At 51.4% G+C, this 25725-nt stretch overlaps 1 protein-coding gene across 4 annotated transcripts in view; it reads left to right on the forward strand.

Annotated features, from left to right (window-relative positions):
* Window positions 1–25725, forward strand: part of ANLN (anillin, actin binding protein) — a 728409-nt gene that overhangs the window by 225413 nt on the left and 477271 nt on the right. The gene's annotated exons all lie outside the window — the stretch shown is intronic.

Below are 25725 nucleotides of genomic sequence, written 5' to 3' on the forward strand. Positions count from 1 at the left end.
CCCACAACCTCTGCCTACTTTCCCTTGCCCAGACCACGGTTGGCAAGCTTGTACAGCGTGTGATGCCCTGTCATCGAAATCGCTGAAGAATAGACTAGCCAGGTGGAGGGAGCTCTTCCAGAAGTCTCCTCCAGAGGACCTTAAGAACTTCATGAAACATTGAGCCAGCCCAAGGTAGGGCCTCTATTTTCCATCGCACCCCACAAGGGAGACTCCTTCCCAAGGACTCACCCGTGCAGGAGGGACCGCTCAGGTCCTTGTAACAGCACGCGCACCAAGGCTGCTCCAGCTACTGGTGACAGTGCTGAGGGACCGGAAGGATCTTTGACCAGGTCGCCACCCGAGGGGCTCCACCCTTTTACCAGCATTATGTCCCAGGGGCCATGCCATAGAACCGACAATACTGCTGAGGGGGCGCCTAAACGCAGCTCTACCGGCCCATGGGCCGACGGTGTCACACCTACCGGGCCTAGTCTCTAGGAGCAGGGTAGGCCTTGCGATCCACACTCGGTTTTGGAGCAGGCTGGGCCCTGCGAGCCGAGCAACACGACACATGCAGCTCAACAAAATGGCCGCCGCGCCAGACATCGGCACCCGTCCAACACCATTCCAGGAGTTTGGCAAAGAACGAGTGTCCAGGTGGGACTGGCCTCAACCAGGTACATGGCCTACAGCCTATCCTTCATTTGCGCAGGGCAGGTTCCCACTACGTCCTTATGGGCAGGGTAGGCACCGGCTGCAGCAGCCTCCCGCTACCCCATCGCTATCCCCTTCCACCTCTCCGGCCTTTGAAGAGGGGTTCTTCGAGAAGTTCCTCAGGCTCATGATGTCACCTCAGATGGGGGTTATCCTCGGGGACGGCTTCAGGGACATGTTCCCTACAATGCTACTGGCACCACAGGCTCCTCCTCCGGTCCCAGCGCAGCCTATGCCTCCGGCTCCCCAGCAGATTCCTCAGGTGGTTCCGTACCGGCCTCTGCCGCCGGTCCCCGTACCTCAGCCTTCGGCTCCCGCTACTCCTCCACCTACGCAGAATCCTCCTGGCGTACAGGATACGGATGAGGAGGATCCTGACGCGCCATCATCAGCCAGGGCCTTCCACGAACGTCTTGCAGGGCTGGCGGAGTACCTAGGCCTACCCCATCCCGCGGTTGAGCAGCTGGCAGAGGCGGGGTTCTGGCTGAAGTCCTCACGCAAAGCCCCTCTGCCAAAACAGTAATTCCACTGCAGACCGATGTAGTCTCCCTGGCCAAAAAGGGTTGGCTCAAGACCCGCTCTGTCCAGCTGGTCAATCGACGGCTAGACACCAAGTACAGGCAGATGGAGGGGATACACACTTGCTATTGGCCCATCCTCAGCCACACTCCTCTGTGATCGCTGCGGCCTTACTATACTCCAAGCCTCAGTCGACCTCAGCCTCCTCGGCTGTAACGCTACTAGGCGAGGAGGAGACTATCTTGGAGGCGTACGAGTTGAAGCTGTATTCCAACGCATCCTTGCATCTTCGTCAGGCCAACGCCGATGCCATGCTGGCGGCCGCTAACCAAAGGTTATGGTGGTTAATTGCGGACTTCCTCCCGAAACTGCCTGCGCAGAGCCAATCACGTTTCAAGGCCGGACTGGCTGAGGCCCAGCTGGTGGCGCAGGACCTCATGGAATCCACTGTGGCCCATATTGTCACCTCTCATGTCCGTGGCAATACAGATGGCATGGCCAGAAGGACCGCTTGGCTCCGGGCAACGAAATTGAACCCGGACGTCCAGGAACGCATATTAGATCTTCTGTTCGGTTTGGGGGTGGGGGGACCTCTTCCACTCCACCACGGAGCTGAACAAAAATAAAAACGGCTCACAAACGGCCAAGTCTTTATCCATTTTAACAAAGACCACGCCCAAGTTGTACACCCAGTCACAGCAGTGCTCCGACAGGGGAGCGTACCTACTGAGGGTTCCGAGACTTCCAGGAACGCAGATCCAGGCAGCCTTACCGTTTGCCGTCTCAACACTGGCGCAAGCAACAAAAAGGGGGTTGAGGGGGGGGGGGGGGAGTAGTAAGGGCTTTTTCCAGTCACTGTCCCGTCCCCTCCGCGACAGCCTTTGAGAGAAAGACATGACACGCCCCTCAGGGTACACGTGTCTCCAGTGGGAGGCAGGCATGCTCTCCATGCACATTTCTGGCGCCAGAATTTCGCGGACCCCTGGATCTTCTCTGTAGTATCCACGGGGTACCATCTACCCATCCCATCCCAGCCTCTCCTCCCTCCTCACCTCCACTTCCTCAAGTTGGGACAGCAACTCTTCTTGCAGAGATCCGGTCGCTCGTAGAGAGCCTGGCAGTGGAGGAAGTCCCAGCCTCCCAGCTACCTGGATCTGAAGGACTTGTACCTACACGTCCCGATTTGGCAGCCCCATCGTTCTTTCCTACAGTTCAGGATCATGGGCTACCATTTCCAATACAAGGTCCTCCCCTTTGGCCTCAACTCGGCCCCCATGGTCTTTACCAGGCTGATGAATAAATACAGTGGCTGCCCTCCTCAGAGCGCAGAGCCTCCACATCTACCCATATCTCGATGACTGGCTCGTCGGGGCTACATCTCTGGAAGCGGTTCACCACTCTTCCCATGCCCTTATGAACACACTTAACGATCTGGGCTTCTCGCTCAATCTCAATAAGTCGCAGCTGCAACCCATGCAGAATCTGACATTCTTGGGCCTCATCTGGGGCACGTGCTCCGAGAGGATAGTTCCGTCGGGGCACACGATCTCTGCCATCAAGAGGGCCACCACCCACTTCCTCAGCTGAGAGGTCACCTCATCATGGTGGTACCATCATCTCCTGGGTCTCTTGGCGGCGGTCCTATTAGCCGTTCCACACACAGGATTGAGGATGAGGAGGATTCAACTGCACTTCGCGGTCTCATGAAACCGGGAGCGGGGTTTTCAATCAGAGTTGATCAACGTTCCTCCATCGCTCCACCCGGACGTAACATGGTGGTCCAGGGACTGCAACCTAAGGACGGGCAAGCCCTTTTGGCCGCCCACCCAACAGGCCACCATCACCACAGATTCCTCACTCGAGGGCTGGGGAGCCACCCTGGACGAGCTCTCGGTCCACGGCACCTGAACTCGACAGGAGCAGGAATACCACATCAATTAGTTAGAGCTGAACGCCATCTGGCTAGCGCTCAGAGCATTCCTACCACTTCTCAGGGGCAAGGTTGTCCTCATCCAGACAACTCGACCAGCATGTACTACGACAACAAGCAGGGAGGCACCAGATCCCCTCCTTTCTGCAGACTGGCAATCACCATGTGGGAGTGGGCCCTGGAAAACGACATCTACCTCACAGCAGTCCACCTCCCGGGGGATATCCAACCTGTAGGCGGACATGCTCAGCAGGTTGGGAGCGGACAGTTACTAGTGGCAGCTAAATGACCTTGTTACTCAGATCAACAGGTGGGGTCATCCCCAGGTGTATCTCTTTGCCACCTGGCACAACAAGAAGTGCCCTCAGTTCACCTCCTGGCAGGGACAGAGCCCCAGCTCCCTGGGCGACTCATTTCGGCTTCAGTGGAACGGCATGACGGCTTATGCCTTCCTGCCCACGCCACTGATTTACAGAGTGATTTGCAAGATCAAGAGGTCTTGCTAGCTCAACATTAAAATGGCTCCATGGTGGCCGGCCAGGCCATGGTTTTCAGAGCTGCTCTCGGCGATGCTGTAGATTCACCTCCTGACGGGCCCAGCACATCATCTGGTGCAGCAGGGGGGCAGTGTCATCCATCCCGCGCCTCAGAAACTAGCCCTCACAGCATGGTGCCTGAGCAGGTTATGCTGCGGCACCTCAGCCTCTCCCAGGCTGATCTGGACATCATAAAGGGTGCAAGGAGCAAGGCTACCAGGGCCCAGTATGAAAGTAAATGGACCTGGTTCTGCCACAGACTCCAAGTAAATCGACCCCCCCCCCCAACCTCCCCACTAGCATGTACTTTGAACGACGTTCTCTCCTCCTCGGCGCTCCTCGCCCACTCTGGTGTGCAGGTGGACACCTGCCGTACATAACTCACAGCCATCAGGGTTTACAGGAACTCGGAGGAGGGGGGATCTTCTCCTCCAATCCGATCGCCAAACATTTGTCAGGGCTCACAAGGCTCTTCCCTCCCATCAAGAGCCCGCACCATGTGTGGGACCTTAACATAGTCTTGGGCGCCCTGCGCACAAACCGTTTGCGCCACTGGCATCCGCAGACATCAGGCTGATCACCATCAAGACAGCCTAACTTGCCTGCCTCACCTCACCTCACCTCGGCTCGTAGAGTCAGCGAAATCCAGGCGCTGGTCGCCTCGGAACCATATACTACCCTTCACAGGAACAAAGTAGTCCTGCGGACACACCCAGCATTTCTGCCCAAGGTGCCGTCTGCTTTCCACTTGAACGATGAAATAGTCTTTCCTACGTTCTTTGCCGATCCTAAGGACGAAGCACAGAGTGCTGCACTGCCTGGATGTCGGGCATGCCCTGAAATACTACTTGGACAGGACCAAGGGCTTCTGCAAATCTGACACCCTGTTTCACTTTCGGAGGCTTAAAACCAGGCTATCCATATTCCTCTGGATAGTCTCGGCCATCACAGAAGCATATGAGGGCCAGCACAAGCCGCTTCTGGTCAACATGCATGCCCACGCAGTCAGGGCCAAGGTAACGGCCATTGCATTCCAGCACCATGTCCCTTGGCAAGTCATAAGCAGGGCGGCCACTTGGGCCACTCCCTCGGCTTTCTGCAAACATTACTGTTTGGATGCCAGCTCTAGATCTGATGTAGCTTTGGGACAGGCGGGTCTCAGGAACCTATTTGTATAAGGAGGGTCTCCTCTCCACCCTGGGGCTACATTCAGTTGTATTCGCCCATGCAGTAAGGGGGTGGGACGTAAGAGATATAAGTTACTCATCGTAGTGACTAACATACTTAGTCCCCTTTCCTCCATACGTCCCACCATCCTCCCCCTAATACTGGTGTCATTAGGCAATGTTAAATCTATTGTCGACGCGTCAATGGGGACTGAGGTGTGGTGCCGGTGGGTGGTGTCAGGGCAGCGCATGCTCCCAGGGCCACACCCCAGCGCGCCTTTAAATTTAAAGTGGACGTTTTTTTTTCTGGTGTAAAAGGTTCCGTCTTCCGTCCCTTGGAAGAGACGCTCATGCAGTATGGAGGAAAGGGGACTAAGAATACGTTAGTCACTACGGTGAGTAACACATCATTTCTTATCTGTCATGATCTAGAAGCTGAAACGGACGCAGAGTATGTGCCCAGTCATCACAACTGATGTAAGCTTGTTTGTCAGCTTTAGGGCAGAATAAAATGTTTCCTGCTTCTGCCATCTTTTTATGGACCCCTAAACTTTTTTCTTTTTCAGCTTGAGGTTTTTGGAGACTCAAACTTTTTTTGTGGTCGGCGGACTTCTAAAGTTCAACGGAAATCCTTTTAGAGTTATGACCCCATGGTAGCCTATCTGGCTCTCTGCTACACTAAGCATCCCCATTTGGTCCCACTGGGTTAATATCACCCTACATTGTGTGGAGGCCCTGCTGCAAAAGGGAGCAATAGAACTCGTCCCAGATAATCATGTAAACCAGGGTGTCTATTCAATGCACATCCTTGTACCCAAAACGGATCTAACCATGCGCACTGTATTAGATCTTTGTCCCGAAAACAAGTATGTCAAGCCTCAAAGGTTCAGGATGACAACTCTGCAGGAGTTCCACTTCTGAAGCGCAGGTATTACATAACTTTGGATATGAAATATGCATACTTTAATACTTCAGTGTTGCCAGCACACAGAAAATACCTAAGGTTCAAGATGGGACACTCACTATCAACGTACTCCCCTTCTGCCTTGCCACAGTCCCAAAAGTTTTTCCCAATGTTCTGGTAGTGGCAGTAGCTCACTAACGCAGACAGTCCGTTACAGTGTACCTTTATCTAGACGACGGGCTCATAACAGGAGACCCGCTTCAGGTGTGTCTACAGAAGCCCCAAAAGACTGTAGTCCTACTCTTTCAATTGGGGTTCACTATCAACGAAAAGTAGTGCCTTGTCTCCAGCTAAGTAAAACAATTACTGGGCACCCTTATTCGAACAGAAGATGGCCTTGTCTTACCTTATGAGAGGGTCCAGAACATGTAATTCCAAATGCCTCAATATGTAGCTGCTCGTCAGATAACAGTACAGAGAGCCATTCAGCTATTAGGAATGATGACATCTGGATTTTTCTGGTACCACATGCCAGTCTGCACATGCATCCTATGCTTGCGCAGACTGGCATGTGGTGCCAGAAAAATGCTTGCTAGTGGTTGTCTCAAAAGCCCTTGTTCCATCACTCCAGTGGTGGACAACGGTAAACCTTCTAAAAGTGAAAGCGTTCACCACCCCTGCAGTAGAGGCCACTTTTTGATGTTTTATTTCTAGCATGCTCGTACACAAGTATTTCAGAGCGCGACACGGCAAGGGGGTGGAACGGGGGAGAACAAAACAACGATCTTACTAGGCCCAGTGACATTGAGAATGCGCAAGTGCACGGGAGAGGGGGAGGCGAAAAGTGCATAGAAGGGGGAGAAGTGGAAAGTGCGGAGCAAAGGAGAAACATGAATAATAATTAAATAATAAAGGCAACAAACGGTATTAGTGCAGCCAGCAATTGGCAAGTGCTGGGTTTAAGGCGGCAGACAGGGTAGGTCTGATAAGTGCAGGAAGAAAAAGGGGGGTGGGGGGACTGTATTGCTAGAGATACAGACTCCAGTGCATGGAGGCAGTGCCGGAGGGTGGCAGGGTGGCAGGGTGAGCAGGTACCTGGGCCCGGAGGACAGAGGGGTGGCCTGGTGCACAGTGCCAAGAGAGAACAGATCAGCAGGGGGGAGGGGGAGCGAAGGCAGAAGCAAAGAGGAAGGTCTTGAGGTGCTTCCGGAGATGGTTCTCAAGTATGAGTGGCATGGAGGTAGGCCGGCCAGAGTGAGGGGAAAGGATGGTGAAGGTGAGGAGGATCTCCGTCTTGCTGGCATTCAAACAAAGATCATTGGCGGCAAACCAAGCTTGAATGGCAGTTAGGCAATCGGAGGTGAGAGAGGGAGAGGAGGTGGCCGAGGCCAGCCTGAAAATGAGTTGTCAGCGTAGCACTGGAAATTTGAGCAGAAAATGGCAATGCAGTGGGTGAAAGTTGCCAGTTATTGGTTGAAAATCCAGGGCGAGAAGTTAGACCCCTGGGGAACACCACGGGTAGAGAGGAAGATGGATGATGGTAAGGAAGCAAGTTGGACCGGGAGGGTCGATCCGAGAGGAAAGAGATCAGCCAGGCCAGAGCCTGATCAGTGATGCCCAGGTTATCGCGGAGACGGTTGAGCAGGTTGATATGTTTGACTGTGTTGAAGGGAGATTGAGGAGGATGAGGACAGAGGGAATGTTGGACCAGGTTGGAGAGCAGATCTTCACGGATGTTCAGGAGAGCAGTTTCCGTGATGCTGGCAGCTCTGAAGCCAGACTGGTGGTCATGGAGACAGCCAACAGAATTGGAATGAAGGTCAAGCTGAGAGATGGCCAACTTTTCCAGGAGTTTGCCCAGAAAGGGAGTAATGGAAATTGGGCAATAGTTAGCCGGACAAGAAGGATCAGCTGTGGGTTTCTTGAGAAGAGGATGCACAAGAGAGGGCTTCAGAGGGGAGGGGGAAGGATCCTGAGGCAAAGGAGTGGTTGCAAAAATCAGCAAGGGCCGGAGCGAGGGTGTCAATGTGGTCCTTCATGGTTTTAGAGGAACAGGGATCAACCGGTTTTGACGAGGCTTTCATAGATCGGTCTTATCTAGCGACCTCATCAGGGGAGAAAGGACGAGGAGGAGGATGCGGGGTGGCTGAACGAGGGTCAGCAAGCACTGACTGACTGAGAGGGGAGGGGAGAGTAGGGAGAGGGGTGGACAGGATGTCCTGGGTTTTTGAGATAGTGAGGGGCAAGGGCATTGCAAAGAGCCTGGAAGGCAACAGGAGAGGTAGACTGCAGCAGGGTTAGCCAGCTCCTTGCAGATTTTAGAGTTTGGCAGAGTTGGTAGATGCCACAGAGGCACGAGCTTGAATGTGGACTCTTCTTGTTGAGGAAAATCTGTATTGCCACTTTCACCACAGATGCATCCTTGCTGCGCACGGCACATGGTCACAATCCATAGTGAGCAAACGCATCTTGTCGACCATCAAATCCTTACCAAACATCTGACCACAGCAGCAGCCTTTTTCACTAATGCGTCAAATTGGGTGAAATCCTTCCTTTCCAACAGAACCACCAGTCTTTTCCCAATCGGCCTCAACCGACCTTACACCAATACTTGCGGCGTCCCACAGGGTTCCGTGTCGCTCACCCTCTATAATATTTTTACGAAGCTATTCTTCAACCGCCTGGATAACTTTGGTGTCATCTACACCAACTATGCAGATGACACAAGTCCTCATCCCCCTCACTGGCTGCTACGACCACGACTCTCTTAAACAGCATCTACCTCGAGATTCAAGCTTGGGTGGCTACCAACAGTCTGTCTTAATGACGACAAGACTGAGTTGATGATCGTGGATACCCAGGCATGCTTGAATAAACTCAATACTAGATGCTCATCATCATTGATGCCAACATTATCAATGTATTCAAAGAAATAAAAACATTGGGGGTCTACCTTGATGCAACTCTGTCGCTCAAATAACAGGTAAACAGCGTGGCTTCATCCACGGCCTACACCAACAAACTGATCTACAGCTGTAAACCCTTCCTATCCACAAGCAGCTGAATAACATTGGCTAGAGCACTTGCTCTATCTAAACTCGATTACTGCAACACTCTCTTCCTGGGTTCTGCTGAATACAACCTGAACAAACTTCAGGTACTTCAGAAGAACTCTAAGAGCAGCCCTCCACCTCCCCAGAACCTGCCACTTCTCCACACATAGAAAGAACGCTAACTGGCTACCCATCCGTGATAGAATCACTCTACGCACCTTAGCCATCACCCACAAATGCCTCACAAACTCGGCCCCAAAATACCAGGCAGACAAAATCTGCAAACACCAACATACACGCATTACCAGATCTACTCATTCCCACAATCTGACGGTACCAAGATTCAATCTAAAAACAGCCAGAGGAGTTAGCTTCCCAGTACAAGCCGCGAAACGATGGAACTCCATCCCCATCTCCCTCAGACAAGAACCGTCCTTCCTCTCCTTTAAAGCCAACATAAAGAATTGGTTGAGCAACAAGTCTCCCCACTAAGAAGTCTATCCCTGTAACCTGCCATTCCCAATTATTGATTTCTGTAACCCTATGTCCTCCCTATTCTACACCTGTATGTTACCCGTCCTGACCCACATGTAACCAGGGTCCAATACTGTTCTATTGCACTGGATTGTAACGTGCTGGCACTTACTGTATGTATGTAACTGCTAAGTCTCTCAGGCTCCCAGCTACCTCTGGGTTTGGCGCGCAATACAAATATTAAACAATAACATCAACCTGTTAGAGCTCCTAGCAGTGTTCAAAGCCCTGAAAGCTTTTCAACTATAAGTGAAGACCGTTCTAGTCTTAACAGACAGCACCACGGCCATGTTTTACTTAAACAAGCAAGGAGGTATTCTTTCCAAGCTGGCACAAAGCATTTCTAAGTGGGCACTCAAACATATGTTCCTCCTGTCACAACACGTTCCAGGAGAACACAATCTTCTTAAAGATGTGTGTTAGGGAGAATTCTCTGTATAGGCTAATTTCCCAAACCTAGTGAGTCCCCCAGCAGCTTTGCTGGATTTTTGGGGTTTATTTTTTTTCTCCTGCTAAGAGTGAGACTCTTTTTCTCCCACTCTTAGGCATGATTTGAGAATGTCCTTTGACTTTGTAGTGTGTTTTATGGGCTCTTTGACCCCATAGGGCTTCATGTGTTTTTGGTAAGTGTTACACAGCACCCTCAGTCGAGTAGCGCAGGGGTGTCATAGTGGCCCCCAAACATAGACTCCATACCCTGGGACTGACTACTGTCTCCCAGGGCAGGTAAAGTCACCATTGACTTTACTAGTCTTAAATTGTGAACAGAACCAGCACAAACCATCATATTGTGAAAGTACTGGTAGGGGTAATTCGATTGCCCCTGGGTCTGTTTTTCAATGGGGCACTGTCCAGTCCCCCCCCTTGTCGAGTTTCTGGCTGGTGGCAGTGGTTACCACGTGAAATATTCCACCGGAATATTTCCTATGGGATTTTCCCATTAATTTTAAACGCACCACTTTTTTGGTGCAATGTTAAAGATACCGCTGGGTTATTTATTTAATATTTATTCCCCGGTTGGGTCTTTTTGCCAGGACTCTGTTTTAAAATGGCGTTTGTGTTCGCCTCTGTAACTCCAAACCAAGTCGAGCCCTTTGTTCCACTTTTGGCGGGCTTCTGCACAGAAGCCTCCAAAAGTGGTGCCACTCTATCTGGGTCTACAGGATGTGTGGGAGGGGAGGAATAGGCACCCTGGACTGAGTTGCCTCGGCAACTCAAGTCGCACTCTTGTGTGATTGGCCCAGTGGTGAGCCGCTCGGCTCACCACTTAGCATGTTTGAGTGACAGCTTGGACTGATGAATGGGGGTTTTCTGCATAAAAGCAGGGCTTTGGGGGCTGGAACTTCAGAAGTCGCCACAGGACCTAAAGAATCCGAAGAGGGAGAAGCTGAGCCGACCTGCAACGACGACACCACCGGTGGAGCCCTGCTGAACCGACTCACCACTTCCCAACGACAGAAGATCTTCTTCCAGGAGAGTCTTCTTCCTTTGAGCTGGTGGGGTTAAACAGTTCGCCCTCTTTTCGCCTTCCTGGATCGTCTCGTGGTCGAATCGCCCGTGACGAGCACCCCGGCGGCCGTATAGCCACGCTTCACCACTACCGCGAATAAAAGGGTGGTACCTTTTTAACCGGGAAACTCCCCGGCTGGTTTCTTCCCTGGCAGTGCAACGACCTCCAGCTTTCTTCCACGTCGAGATCTTCTCTTCCCCTGGACAAAGCACTGACTTGCACCCGCTGCCAGGAACAACTGCCCCGCTGGAGCTTTCTCACCATTTCAGGTACTGTCCCCCGCCTGGTCTCCCTTGCAATAGACTGTTCAAGGTGTCCCGTAAATCCTTGACTCTCCTGGGGTGACCTCGGACCTGTTAATTAACTTTTCTGAACTGATCCAACTCCTTTTGAACTATCTGCAAAGACTTTTGTGTACTTCAACTGTGATCTTGGGCACATTCCGCCTTGCTCTCCAAGAGTGGGCCTGGCCTTGAACTATTTGCTCTACAGTAGTCCCTGCCTTTCTTGACTTGCTGTGGTTCTTTAAAAGTGTTGGTATTGTGTGTTTTCCTATTTCTGCCTTTTCTCTCCCTTTTTAAATAATTATTGGAGTGCCGTCTTGGTTAAGCGCTCGCCTCTGTTGAAAAGAAGTGGCGTTCTTTTCCTAAGACTTGTCGAATAATTAGGGAGGTGTATATATTTCTAGTGACTGTGTTTGAACTTGCTTGACATATTAGTGCCAGTGTATTTGTACAAGTGTGTTTTTAAATAATTATATACTTTTATACCAAAGCTCTGGTCAATGTTTGCTTGTGCTATTGTATTTTTGTACCTAATGTGTATACCCTATATACTGCCTAACTCTTCTTGAGAGAAGTCTGACTGCTCAGCCACAGCTACCAGGTAAATCTGGGGGGTACAGACTGCTACCAATTGGGTTTACTGCTAACACATGTAGTCTTAAACTTTTTGCAGTGGTCCCTAAGGGAACTGCACAGGTTTCTGCCTAACAATGTGCTCAGCAGAGACATTCAACTACCCGTTGAACACAAGTGGTGTTTGCCTGAACATGTTTTGCACGTCTTTGCAGAATGAGGGCATCCAGAGCTTGACCTTTGGAACACTGGAGAACGCACAATGCCCAGACTACGCCTATCCTCAAAAGATGTCCAAGGGGAACGGTCTCTGGCTCAAATGGTCAGGGAGGTTTGCTTACGCACCCCTGATCCCCCAACCCCCTCTACCCACCCAACTCCGCTCCTCAACAGGATAATTCACGAGATGCACCAGGAACAAGTTACACTAATCCTGATGGCACCAATGTGGGCCTGTCCGCCTTGGTTCTCATCTCATGACATGTCACTTTGCCCTCCAGTTAGACTGCCTTGACCCAGCAACATGCTGTCCCTGGATGAAGCGACAATGCTGTACCCATGCTCTCAAACTCGCAGCTTGACTCGTGAGGTCATAGTATGGGTGTCTTCAACTGCCTGAAAGATGTATGGACATTCTTAAAGAGGCAAGTAAACCAAATACCAGACACTGTTATTTCAGTAAATGGAGACACTTAGTCATTTTGGTGTGGTACTTGTAACATCAACCCAATTGATTGTTCACTCACACACACTCCTTTACTTAACTCTTGTAGACACGAGACTAGTTTTTAACTCCCTAAAACATCACCTTGCCGCAGTTTCTGCTTGCACCACCTCTCAAAGCAAGGGTTCCTGGTGGAACGTCCCTGTAATTAAGGCTTTCATGGAAGGGGTGACAATACTTCACCTGCCTATTTCTAATCCAACTTCTGGAAGGGAATTAAATGTTGTCCTTACTAAATTTATGGGCCCCGCTTTTGAACCAATGCACAAAGCTAGTTTTAAGGTTCTCACCTATAAGACTGCTTTTCTGGTAGCTATTACTTCAATTGGGGAGGGCAAGTGAACTGAAGGCGCTCTCGGTTCAAGACCCATTTCGCTGCCTTCTGTGTGGAGCGCTGGTATTTTGAGTGCCCCGGAGCCAGGTGGAGACTAGAGGGACGCTGGGGAGGCGATGTTGATTTTGGGCACTTCCCTGCTTGTCAGAGTAGCGCCACTATTCAGGCCGGGGCAGCGGCAGTGATGGACAGAGTGAGGTGACCTCACTCTTCTACCCCTATCATGTATATTGTAATATAAACACAAATGTAATATAACTATAGTGTAACCTTGTGTGTGTATATATATATATATATATATATATATATATATATATATATATATATATATATATATAATCCTTACTCAAACTGCTCATTATGTAACAAATGCATGCCTCATGACTATGTAACTAAGCTCTGTACTGTAACAAGTGCCACAATGTCGTCGGGCTGTTGTGCGCTATATAAATACAAATAAAACAAACAAAACCAAACCATCCTTGTTGAGGGTTAAACTGGTGACGCTGGGTAACTGGTTCGTCTTTTAGTTTAATGATACCTCACGAGCAGGGGGGCCTTTATTCCAATTTCTTTCACTTGTTTCGAAGCATCCCTGACGTGGCTTTTCCGTAGCCCCCTTTTTTCTTTTTTTAATCTCGCCCAGAATGTGGTTACATGCCCACCCTGCTTTAAACTATCCTTGGCCCTGAAAATAGCCTTTGCCTGCTCTGTGAATTTGTCAAGCCATGATTTAGATGGGCAGGCCACTGGCTGCCATCCAGTACCCTGAATCTCTGGCATCTCCTACAGTACTCCTGAACCCCCAGGAACCTGCTATGAAGAAGGGAGGAACTGACGGTTCAGAGTAACGGACAAAGGGAACTTCCCACTGGGCCCCTGGTGAATCATAAACTTCATAACAGGCCTGCTCTCCCTGGTTGTATGACGGAGAGCAGCTGGGGCCTCTTCTAGGGTTTCCTCCTGACCTGGCTTTGCACTCTGTGCCAAGTCAGGGTCTCTATCTTCCAGTGGAGGAACAGGTAAGGGTTCCTCTACCATGTCCAGTGTAGTAGTGGCGATTTTTACAGGATCGGGCATAGACTCAACAGGAACACTTAGGGTAGGGTTTAGGTTGCCTAGGAGTGCAATCTGGATCAGGGGGTGTAGAGACACTCTGGTGTCGGATCAAAGAAGTGGTATGGGTAGACTCCAAACTTATCACCCTCAGCGTCTGCATCTTCCCTGGCTTCCAGCTGACATACCTCTCGTCACGTTGACTCGGTAGCTTAACGCTCCAGGGATTGACCCTTCAAAGGATCTTTGGGATTTCAGCAGTCTTGCTGCTGTCTTGTTATTGGTCCCTTTGCCGATTACTACTTTGCTTGCTTCCAGTGTCAGTTCAACCTCATCCCAGACTGGGAGCATAGTCCCTTTGGAGATTAAAGCTTCAAAGTTATTGGTCTGCTACACTTTTAGGGGAAAGGTTAGTTGAGAGCCACCTTTACCCCACATGTCCAACAGAAAGGCCAACAAACCAGGGAAGGCTCCAAAAAGAGTTCCAACCCAGGGAACCAGGCCACAAAGAGCTGGTTGATGAAGGTCAAAGCAATAGTAAACAGATGAGGTGACCTCAAAATATCACTAACCCGGGTCCCATGGGACCTATGCAGGTGAAACAAACTACTGGAATAATCGGAAACTGGGGACAAGAACACAGTGCTGGATGTAAGGAATTCTGACCGAGAACGCCAGGCGCACATGTTTGTCAGTTTAGGTCTGACTAGGTGTGGTTGGGAACTCAAAATAGAGGTTGCACAAATCAATAACTCGGCAAGGATCCAGATGCTCAAGAAGCAACAAACGTCCCATATCCCATCTGGGCGGATGGGCCCTGAGATGGAAGGCTTTGGTGCCAAGTAGACTGGTTACCAGCACACAAAAGAATCTGAAGTTCCTTTGTTACTCATGGTTGCCGGTAGGGGCAGGGAATACGGACCATGGAGCCAGAGCCCCTCTAGTAGGGGCCACACTAGACTTCATAGCAACAGCCCATCTTAATCCAGTTTTCCAGCGCCCTGGGGTGCAGAAAGGCCATTTTAAGCTTAACCTGGTGCCAAAAAAAATAACAAAATGACTGCGAGTAGGGCCTGAACAAATCTGTGGCTAACTCAATGGCTACCAAAAATGTATATTTGGCTGCTAATGCAGTAAAATAGCCTGCACCTTTGAAGCCAAAACTAAATTACTGCCACCAGCCTGCTCCCGAACATCAATGTAGGGCGATATAATTAATTCTGGGCACACATGTGGTTCTTTAGAAGTACCCAACGGACAGGGAGCCTTATGCGGAACACCAAAAATAGATCGGGAGTTTGAGGAAGAAGCAAAAAGTTAAGTGACCCTAGAATTCCCAAAATAGAAATTTTCTTAATCTGTTTGGAGGTTTTTCAAAGTCTATACCTGAGGTAGTAATTACAGAAGCCAAACTGGGGCAACAGGGTTGTCTCAAGCAGAGCCTACCTTATACACTTTCTTGATGGAAGCAAACCTGAGCATTCAGGTTGAACGAAGGATGGGGTATACTATTCAGTTGTATAGTTAACACGTAAAATGATAAAAGGTACCATACAAGCAAGTACAAATATACTCTAATTATTTGTTACACTACAGCACACTTTATGCATTTCATGGCAAGTAAAAATAGTTCTGTGCACACCAGTTTGGCACCCACTATGGGATGCTAACTACTATGGGGCCCAGAGATATCACACAATGTAGTGTAATTAGTAAAGCAGGGAAAAGTTGTTTGAACATAAGCACATAGGCCTTTCTTTTATAAAGCATCTCCAAACTATGTAGCAAGCTGAAGAAATCCCATCCCGATCTATAGAGTCTCTAGGTGTCCCAAAAACTAATTTAGTCACAGGTGAGTGGCACTAGCAAAGGCCACTCTGCTAGAGAGTTCCGGACAAAGCAAGAATCGATCCATAAATGGTTTTTGGAATAGGACTAAAGTGGCTTTAATCAAAATGTAGGTGTTGGAAGCAGCAGCCACTCCTCGGTTCAAAGAGGATGTTGCTTGGGAAGTACTGACCCTGCCACCACTGACCCAAGTCAGCACTGGATAGCGCTAATGTAAGCAAAGGTTTGCGCTCAATGGGGATGCGTGTTGCTCTTCAGATATAAGGGATTTCAGACCAATTAGCCCCCACAGAAGTAGACATGCTCCCAGTTGATCCAGAGTAGCTGGCTATGAGTTGGATCACTCATTGGGGGTGGTGCTGTCATCTGGTCACAGGTTTGAGAGCTTTCACAGGCAGCGATCCGCTGGGTTCTCTGTAGATGTTAGATGGTGGCTGAAGCACACTGGCTAGGTTCCACAACATAGCAGAGACCATCATGAACAACCAATGGACGCCTTGCATTGACCCGTGAACCGGGTCTCGTCCATGGCTGTTGGCCTTTGGTTCCTGGCAGGCTTGTTCTGTTGAGCACAACTGGGTTCCAGCGTTGCAGCTGAGCACTGTGGATCCCGATGAAGATACCAGCACTCTGGCTGAATAGAAGTCCTTTCAGTGGAGCAAAGTTGCTACCATGCTTTACAGGTGAATTTCAAATATGTAAGCTTCGACCTGGGAATGGAAATATAGGTAAGAGACAGCTGACTGGTTATGCTCAACAGTCTGAGAAGGTGATGCCTTGAAAATATCTCCCTTGTAGAGTAAAGGTTTGAGGTCCGAAGAGTGCGGGTGTTGGATCAGCCAATGCTGGTACTTGCAGCATGAGTGTCCCTCAGTCTTCAGATATCTTCCTGTTCCAGCGGTAGACTTGCTTACTGGGTCCAGCTCTTGCTTATTTCCAGAAATCAGGCTTTGGGTCAGCTCAGTCCTCCAATAAGGGTATTTGCAACGTTCAAACTTGGAGATGTCTGTCACGTGGTGGACAGTCAGCCTCCCAGAATCTCCCCAGCAACAGCGTTACTTCCTGGAGGAATGTGTATTTTCGGGGAAGCTACCCTCCCACTTGTGCCAGCTGACGCACACTTGTCGTCCTTTCTGGGGGTTCCCTTGCAAAGCCTGTGAAGATGCATGAAGGAAGACCTCTCACATGAAAAGGCAGAAGGACTGCCAGCAAAGGCTATACCATCTTGAACAGAACTTAAACACAAAGGGTTTCTGTAAAGCGCTCTGTTGCTTATTGAAGCTAGGGGAGTTTTCCTTTAGTCCACTTGAGGTAAGACTTCATAAAACTATCCCAATGGTATACAGGTCCCCAACTCTTATTATCAGTCTGTTCTACTTATCGAACCTTGGTAGAGTAGCAGAGCAGTCAGGCTCATCGTAAGAGGAATATGTGAGCTGTAGGTAAGTACACTTAGTACAGTAGTCCAAAGAAACATTCATACCAATACATTTATATTAAAATATATATTTACACAAGGAATGTCTCAATATACTTCAATCATTTAACCAGCACACACAGGATTACTTATACTTTTCAATGGCCACTGATTAGTTGGCAGTTTTTTGTGGTTCAATTGTTAGTTTGACATGAATGACAGTTCTACTGTATCATTGGTATGACCGCGCACAGACAGATATACAGTAATTGTATTTAGTTGGCAAAACCACATAGGATAGTCTTTTAGGAAGGAAAAAGGTTGGTTGGTCAAACAGTAGCAGCGCTTAGGTTCTAGAAGCTTTTTATCAGCAAACTAAAGCTTTAAAAGTCTGATCTGTATGCAAAAGTCAGTTTGGAGAGGGCTCAAAGTCTTAAGAAGCAGCAGAACAGCAAAAGTTCCTGTGGATACTTTTCAGTCACTAGGTAAGGATCCTAGTAGAATTAACACAAAGTTGGAGACCCTGTTAAAGGACGCGCGAAAGGGACGCAAGCTGACAGCTTGGGTCGGAGGTAAGAGTGGACGCCTTTGTGCACTCAACACTCGGGAGCGACTTCTTGGTTAAAGGTAAGCAATACCTTTTCACCCACAGTACCTTAGGTGAGAAGAAATGTTCGTGGCTGGATTCTCCTCTGCGCAGCACTGATGGATCTGTCTCTGGATTCTTTGGTCTGGTGACGAAAGGCAGGACTCTGATCGGGCTATCTGAACAGCAGTCTCAAGAGAGGACCTCACACTGATTTCTTCAGCTTCTATAGTGAGGCTGCGGTTTTAGCGCCTTTTTCTGCAGCACCAATTAAGGACATGATTCACCCGGTCAATCTTCTTAGATTCCTGGAGTCCTGCACTCTGGTGAGGGGACTTGGATGAGTCGATTGTGTCTCTGTAGGTTTACCAGGAGCTCAGCAAAGACTTGGACGGATTTGGCGTTGGCAAAACTTTGCACTACAAATGGGTCTGTATTTGCGGTCTGCAGCTCTGGAAAGGCACAGCACCTCGGGAGATGGCTTGGATTGTAGTTCGTTTCAGGGCTGGTTGGTCCCACCAGCCAAAGGGAAGGAGTTGTCCTCTTTGGAGTGCCTCTGTCGCATATGAAACTGGACTGTTCTCAAACGGTTCCAAATCACAGCTAGGGATAAATAGATTTCTTACTCTGTGAGTATCTATTCTATATACAAAAAGACCTTATAGCTTATTCAGGTATCGCCCTTCACTCTTCCCACATCAAGTGGAAATTTCCAAAAGATTATCACAAATTTTATTAATCATCAGTTACCATATTTTCTTAAACACAATCATAATACATAACACACAAAGTACTAAAACGACACAAATAGAAGCACCATAAGTGAATCGTAGTACAATACTTCAAAGGATCAAACATGTGTAACCAACTGACACTTTGATTCCATTGCCTTCCTACTTTCAGCTTATTCCCTATTAATATATCAAAACCCGACTTGTACAAGTTTCTGTCCTTTTTGAACACCAATGTAGGACATTCTTCAGGGGAATGTGTCTTGTGTCGAACTTTTAAAATCTTCTTTAGTTGGGGAGAGTACCCCGTTGGTCAAAAGGACACCCTATTAGTGTTGAGTTTACAATATTCGTTTCTATTATCATATGAACAAGCCCTTATCCCTAAAAGGGCTATAGCAGTATGTTCATTATTACATACCCCACTTCCTTATACTGACTCTTGGACCTTTACTGATTCTTGCTGCAGATTCCCAAATCTCTATTGGAATTCTCGCTCTTCCACCTTATGTATCTCATCTAGTGTATAATAGATGCATATTACTATAGGTTATCATAAGCCATGCCCTATATTCTTCTCTTTAAAAAATGTTAACTACTTGTATCAAAAAGGATGATGCTTACCCAAATTTGGATATTCTCATCCACTTATTTTGTCTCTTACTTACACCCGGGCTCTCTTTTCTAATCGGTGAGTGTCACCCTGTAAAACGGAGTCCTGTCTCAGTTTTCCATATAAATCCAACACTGCGGCTCAACTCATTTTTAAATACATTATATCATGTTTGCCATTGTGTGAAAAAAATCACTTACTTTTTTCAATGGGAGATATATTCTACCCCACTTGGACTCGGTTTTATTCCAAAATATTGGCTTTGAATTCTTTTCTTTTTTCAATTTTGATTCTATAAGACACAGCCAAAATGAGGGTTATATTGTGGCTATATGGCTCACTTCAACTTATTATCTTCTCCCCATGTCACCAGTACCCAGAATCATAGTCCCATTTCTCCAGAATGGGGTCTGGCATGGATTCACATGCTCATGAATATTCCCCGTCGTCAGGCTGGGAATCCTCGGTAAAGAAAAAACCAGTATCAGTTTCGTTTCTGATCTGTCTTTCGTAGTAATAACCAATCACTGGTCTCTGCGTCATACTGACCACAGCCAATGACTGCCCTCTACCTAAGCACCGCCTCTGGCAGCCATCTTCAGATTTTTACCGCACGTTCATGTGTTGGGATCCTCGTGCTATTGCTCTCGAGCGTTAGTGCTATTTTTCGCGCTTTTTTCACAAAAACTTCGATTCTTTCGGTCAAAGAGCCTCAAGCTCCACCGATCCTACATCCGATCAACGGGGACCCGTGTCGGATTCATCTGTGCCCCTCAAGGGTGAAGATTTCGTCGAGCTACACTTCGGAGGAATCCAGAAGCTTCTCAGGCCCGGTCTCGGAGATGGCCCAGGAGAAGGGAAGCTCGACGCCCGGAAAGCTGTTCAGGGTCTGCCCTGGATGCCAGCTGCAGAACGTCTTCAAGGAGGACGAACACTCTTTCTGCCTTTACTGCCTTCATGAGGACAAGACGCACGTGGAGAAGGACTGTGCGTTTTGCGGCAACATGTCGGAACGGACCATGAAGGACCGCCATCAACGTCTCGCCAACTGGCTGGAGGGTAAGAGCCCGTCTGGCGAGAAGAAGAAGAAATCCGAGCGGTCTTCTAAGACCTTTGAGGGCGCCCCGGCGACGGGGGCCCAACATAAGGCCAAGCACCGCAAGTCCGCTGGCACCGGGAGCGCCGAACGGTCGGGCTCTACGGGCGCCAGGCAGGGCGCACCCTCCCCGGCACCATCAACCACGAGCCAACGCTCTGGGTCGGGTAAGAGGAAGGCCGAGCACCCGGCGAAGCTCCTGGAGAGGCCCCGGTCGAGCTCTAAGGCAGAGGAGGAGCGTGGCAGTGCCCCCTCCCTCAAGGATAAGGCGGTGAGCGCACCTAAGGTGGTGAAGGCCTTGATCCATCCGACCAAGCCCTCTATCGAAACGGTCGCGGCGGCCCTGGCTCAGCCTGTGGTGGCTGCACCAGTGGTGGCGACCTCAGGGCCCAGAATCTCCCTGCCTCCTCGGAGGGAGTCTTCCTTTGTGCCCATCGATAGGACCCCCGTGAAACCCTCCGTGGGGAAGAAGGGGGGGCAGGGCGTCGTCGGAGATTCGGCCTCAGCCTCAGAAGAGGAGCTGATCGAGGTCTTAAGCCACGGCCTAGGCGTGGAAGAAGACCAGCCCGTCGGAATGGACCCCGACGCAGGTGACGACGACGACATCGTCGAGGATACCGACGGGGCCCCTGCTCGCCCGTCGGATTCCCCTCTGCCAGCGCCGCAAGACAACTCGGCGGCCATTTTGTTGGCCATACAGTCCTTATGCTCCGAGATAAGGACGAGGCTACCGTTACCGACGGAGGAACCTCTCCCGTCGGGGGATCCAGAACCGGGACCTTCTGGTGTTCCCCCTACCAAGAAAAGAAGGATCCATCCACCACCTCCTTTTCAACCGTCGCGCCCCTTCCAGCCCTCCTCCCCGTCCACCCGAGGGGATGATACGGGGACTGACACGGCAGCGACGGGTACGGACGACGAGGCATACGACGAGGATTTTCCGTCGTCGCCTCCCACCAGGGCTTCTCCGCCCGACGAGATCGGATCTTTCCACTCCATGATCTCCAGGGCTTCCGAGCTTTTCCAACTCTGCCCTGAGGAGAAAAAAAAGGAAGGCTTCCTTTATCAGCGGCGCGAGGCCAAGAGGAAGACGGTCCTCTCAGTGCCTCTGTTGGACGACATTTGGGATGAGGGCCTTTCCCTCCTCAAGAACCCTTCCACGACGCCAGCTAGAAGAGACCGGTACGAGAAAAAGTACCGGGTCCCGGACACGGCCCCCCTGTGCCTCCGGGCGCAGCCTACCCCGGACTCCGTCGTCTCCGCGGCAGCCAGGAAGAAAGCGGGGGGGGGGTGCGGCCTCCACATCGACTTCCCCGCCGGACGGCGAGGGAAAGAAATTGGATGCTATGGGACGTAGAGTCATCTCGTCGCCAGCGACGACGATTAAAGCGGCCAACGCCTTGGCTATCGTGGCCCGCTATGACAGGGAGCTCTGGTACAAGATAGCTCCCCTGCTGGATTTTCTGCCGGACGACAAGAGGGCGGAGGCCCTTGAGATCCTGCAGGAAGGTGAGGTGGCCTCGGACCACGCCATCACCGTGGCGACGGACATCGCCGACACCGGGTTCCGCCAGCTGGGCAACGGCGTTTGCCTTCGACGTCGTGGATGGCTCAAAGCTACGGATTTCCGGCAGGACGTCCAGACCAGAGTCCTGGACATGCCCTTCGACGGGAACAACCTGTTTGGGAAGACAGTGGACGATTCCCTTCAGGCCATCAAGGCGGATACTGAGATGGCCCGGGCCCTTGGAGTCCTGCAACGACGGACGCCCTTTCGGAGCGGCGGAGGCAAGGGCGCCTCCAAAGGTTCCGGCGGCGGTTTCGCTTCCTACCGTCAAGCGGCCCGCTCGTCGTCGCAAGAGGCCTACAGAGGACGAGGCAAGTCTAGCGGACCCCGCCGTCGTCGCCAAGGAGGTCAAGGCGGCAAGGCCGCGCCCAAGCAGGATTGAACCGGCCGTGGGGTCGGGCCCCCACCGAAGCACCCCGGTGGGAGGCCGGCTGGCGGGCTTCGTCAGCGTGTGGGAGTCCATCTCCACCGACCGTTGGGTGCTGGACGCCCTGGCCCGGGGCCACGCGCTCGAGTTTCAAAGAAGGTGCCCGCGCGTCCCCCCCCGTGGCCAGGAAAGAACTTCACGTCCCTCAACTTCTCCTGGAGGTAAAGGCGATGCTCAGAAAGGGCGCCATCGAACTCGTCCCAAAGAGGCTTCGGGGCTCCGGAGTCTACTCGAGATACTTCCTCGTGAAGAAGAAGACGGGAGGATGGCGCCCCATCCTGGACCTGCGACGTCTGAACAAGTTCATCAAGGCGCAGAAGTTCCGGATGGTCACCCTCCAGCACGTCCTGGGTCAGCTGGAGGAAGGAGACTTCCTATCGTCGTTGGATTTGGAGGATGCCTACTTCCACATTCCCATCCTAAAGGGGCACCGCAAATTCCTCAGATTCGTGGTCCAAGGGCGTCATTACCAGTTCAAAGCCCTTCCCTTCGGACTACGGTCGGCACCCAGGGTATTCACCAAGTGCCTTGCACCGGTGGCGGCGCAGCTGCGCCGCGAGGGGATTCACGTCTACCCCTACCTGGACGACTGGCTCATCCGCGCCAAGACGAGGGAGCTCGCCGTGGTCCACACGGCAAGGACCGTCCAACTCTTCACGGACCTGGGATTCTCCGTGAACTACGCCAAATCCCACCTGGTGCCCGCGCAAGTCGCACTGTTTCTGGGAGCCAGGCTCGACAGTGTCCCTTCTGGCCTCCCCGTCGGAGGAGAGGACCAGGACCATCTTGGGCAAGGTGCAACGGATGTTGGTGGCCGACGCGGCCAAAGTGAGGTCCATCAAGTCCCTCCTCGGGATGATGTCTTCCTGCATCTACCTCATTCCCATGTGCAGGCTCCGGATGCGCCCGTTGCAAGAATTCCTGGATGCGCGCTGGATCCAGGCGACGGGCAGCTTCGAGGAAAGGATCAAGCTCGACGAGAGTTTCCGACGAGCGATACGGTGGTGGGGCACCCGCGCGCATTTGACGGCGGGCATGGACTTCCAGACCCCAGCCCACCAGGAGACCGTGACCACGGATGCCTCCCTGGAAGGGTGGGGAGCGCACACCGAAAATCTGCACGCAAGGGGACTCTGGCTCCCGACGGAGAAGTCCCTGCATATCAATGTCCTGGAGCTCCGTGCAGTGTTTTGGGCCCTCAGGTCCTTCCTTCCGTCCCTCAAGGGCAAGGTGGTGAGGATCTTCACCGACAACACCACCACCATGTTTTACATCAGGAAACAGGGCGGAACCAGGTCCCCAGCGCTGTCCAAGGAGGCGCAGGACCTGTGGCATTGGGCCGTCGCCCAAGGGATTTTTCTGGTGCCGTTTCATCTGGCAGGGATAAAAAACACCATCGCCGACTCACTCAGCAGGGAGCTGCGCTCGTGCCACGAGTGGGAACTACGGCAGGATCTGGTGGATCGCCTCTTCCGACGGTGGGGCACACCCCAGATCGACCTGTTCGCAACGGCGACGAACACCAAGTGCCGGAGGTTCGCCAGCAGGTTTCCCCAGACGAGGAGCATGGGCGATGCTTTCTCGTTCCCCTGGGAGGGCCTGTTCCTCTACGCGTTCCCTCCCTTGCTTCTGCTAATCCGGCTCGTCAACCAGCTCAAGAGGTCACGGTGCAGGATGATCCTCGTCGCACCTGCGTGGCCGAGGCAGATATGGTTCCCGGACCTTCTGGACTTGTCAGCGTCCCCGCCGATCAAGCTGCCGGCGGACGCGGATCTACTCTCCAGGGAAGGAGGCGCCATCCTCCACCACGACCCGAAGTCGCTGAACTTGCAGGCCTGGCTCCTGCAGCGCTAGAGTTTGGAGGATACGACATACCGGCCGATTGCAGAGGGGTTCTTGCAACGGCCAGGGCGTCCTCGACTCTTAAATGCTACGGACACAAATGGAAGAGGTTCTCTGTCTGGTGCCACGCACAGAAGATTAACCCTCTACGGATTACGGCCCCCCAAGTACTGCCGTACCTGCTGACGCTGGCCAAAGCTGGTCTGGCACACGCGTCCATCAAGATTCATCTTGCTGCGATCTCCCGATACACCAGAACCACGGGGCGGACGTCCTTGTGGTCTCATCGTCTGGTGAAAGAGTTCATGAAGGGACTGTTCAGATCGTTCCCGCCGGTGAAGGCTCCGGCCCCGGCGTGGGAGCTCAACGTGGTGCTGACCAAGCTCATGGGACCTCCGTTCGAGCCTCTGCACTCGGCCCCGTTGAAGTTTCTATCGTGGAAAACAGCTTTTCTTGTGGCCATCACCTCCGCACGACGAGTGGGAGAGATCCAGGCCCTTTCCTGCAAGGCCCCGTACTTGACTTTCCACGACACGAGGGTAGTGCTCAGGACGCACCCCTCCTTCATGCCCAAGGTACCGTCGGACTTCCATCTCAACGAACTCTTGGTGTTACCTGTGTTCTTCCCGTCGCCTTCGTCGCCGGCTGAGAGGACTTTGCACTCGCTGGATGTAGCTAGAGCGCTGAAGTTCTACGTGGACCGCACGAAGGGTTTTCGGAAGATGTCACAACTCTTTGTGAACTTTGGACCTGTCAATCAGGGGAAGGCTCTCTCGAAGGCTTCCATTTCCAGATGGCTCTCCGGCTGTATCATGTACTGTCATCGGTTGGCAAACCGACCGCTGCCTGGCCGTCCGAGAGCCCATTCCACCAGAGCGATCGCAGCTACCACAGCGTTCCTTTCTGGTGTGCCCCTGCTGGACATATGCAGGGCTGCTACGTGGAGGTCGACGCACACCTTCACGAAGTTCTACTGCGTCGATCGGGATTCCAGGGAGGAGTCCAGGGTCGGCCAAGCAGTGCTGCGCAACCTGTTCACCTGAGGTGAGCCTGGTGAGGAGGTAAGATGCTTAATGTTGAGTTCTTCTTTATTCATGAGCATGTGAATCCATGCCAGACCCCATGCTGGAGAAGGAACAAGTTACTTACCTGTAACTGTTGTTCTCCAGCATGGGTCTGGCATGGATTCACATGCGAACCCTCCCGCCTACCCCTCTGCGGCTCTTCACTTGGTCATACTGCCACTTCACGTGCTTCCAAATCTGAAGATGGCTGCCAGAGGCGGTGCTTAGGTAGAGGGCAGTCATTGGCTGTGGTCAGTATGACGCAGAGACCAGTGATTGGTTATTACTACGAAAGACAGATCAGAAACGAAACTGATACTGGTTTTTTCTTTACCGAGGATTCCCAGCCTGACGACGGAGAATATTCATGAGCATGTGAATCCATGCCAGACCCATGCTGGAGAACAACAGTTACAGGTAAGTAACTTGTTCCTTACTTGACCAAACTTCATATGATTTAGATCTGCTTCAAGACAGCCGTTTGACTCTGGAGGCCGTCACAATCAGATCTCCAACCATATGCGTGTGGTAAAAACGAAAAAGTGACCGCATCACGCGAAGCCATGACGTCAGCGCGTCGGCGCGAACGTCTCCGTGGTGACGTCACTGCGCCGGTGCCAAAACGATGATTCACGTCCGCAGTCCCTGGTGTTTGTGTAACTTGTAGGTGGAAGCGGGCATGACAAAACATTGCCGATCATCATCCCACACGTTT

Source organism: Ambystoma mexicanum, chromosome 5p, assembly GCF_040938575.1.
Source record: "Ambystoma mexicanum isolate Mex_15411 chromosome 5p, UKY_AmexF1_1, whole genome shotgun sequence".
Classification (NCBI taxonomy): domain Eukaryota; kingdom Metazoa; phylum Chordata; class Amphibia; order Caudata; family Ambystomatidae; genus Ambystoma; species Ambystoma mexicanum.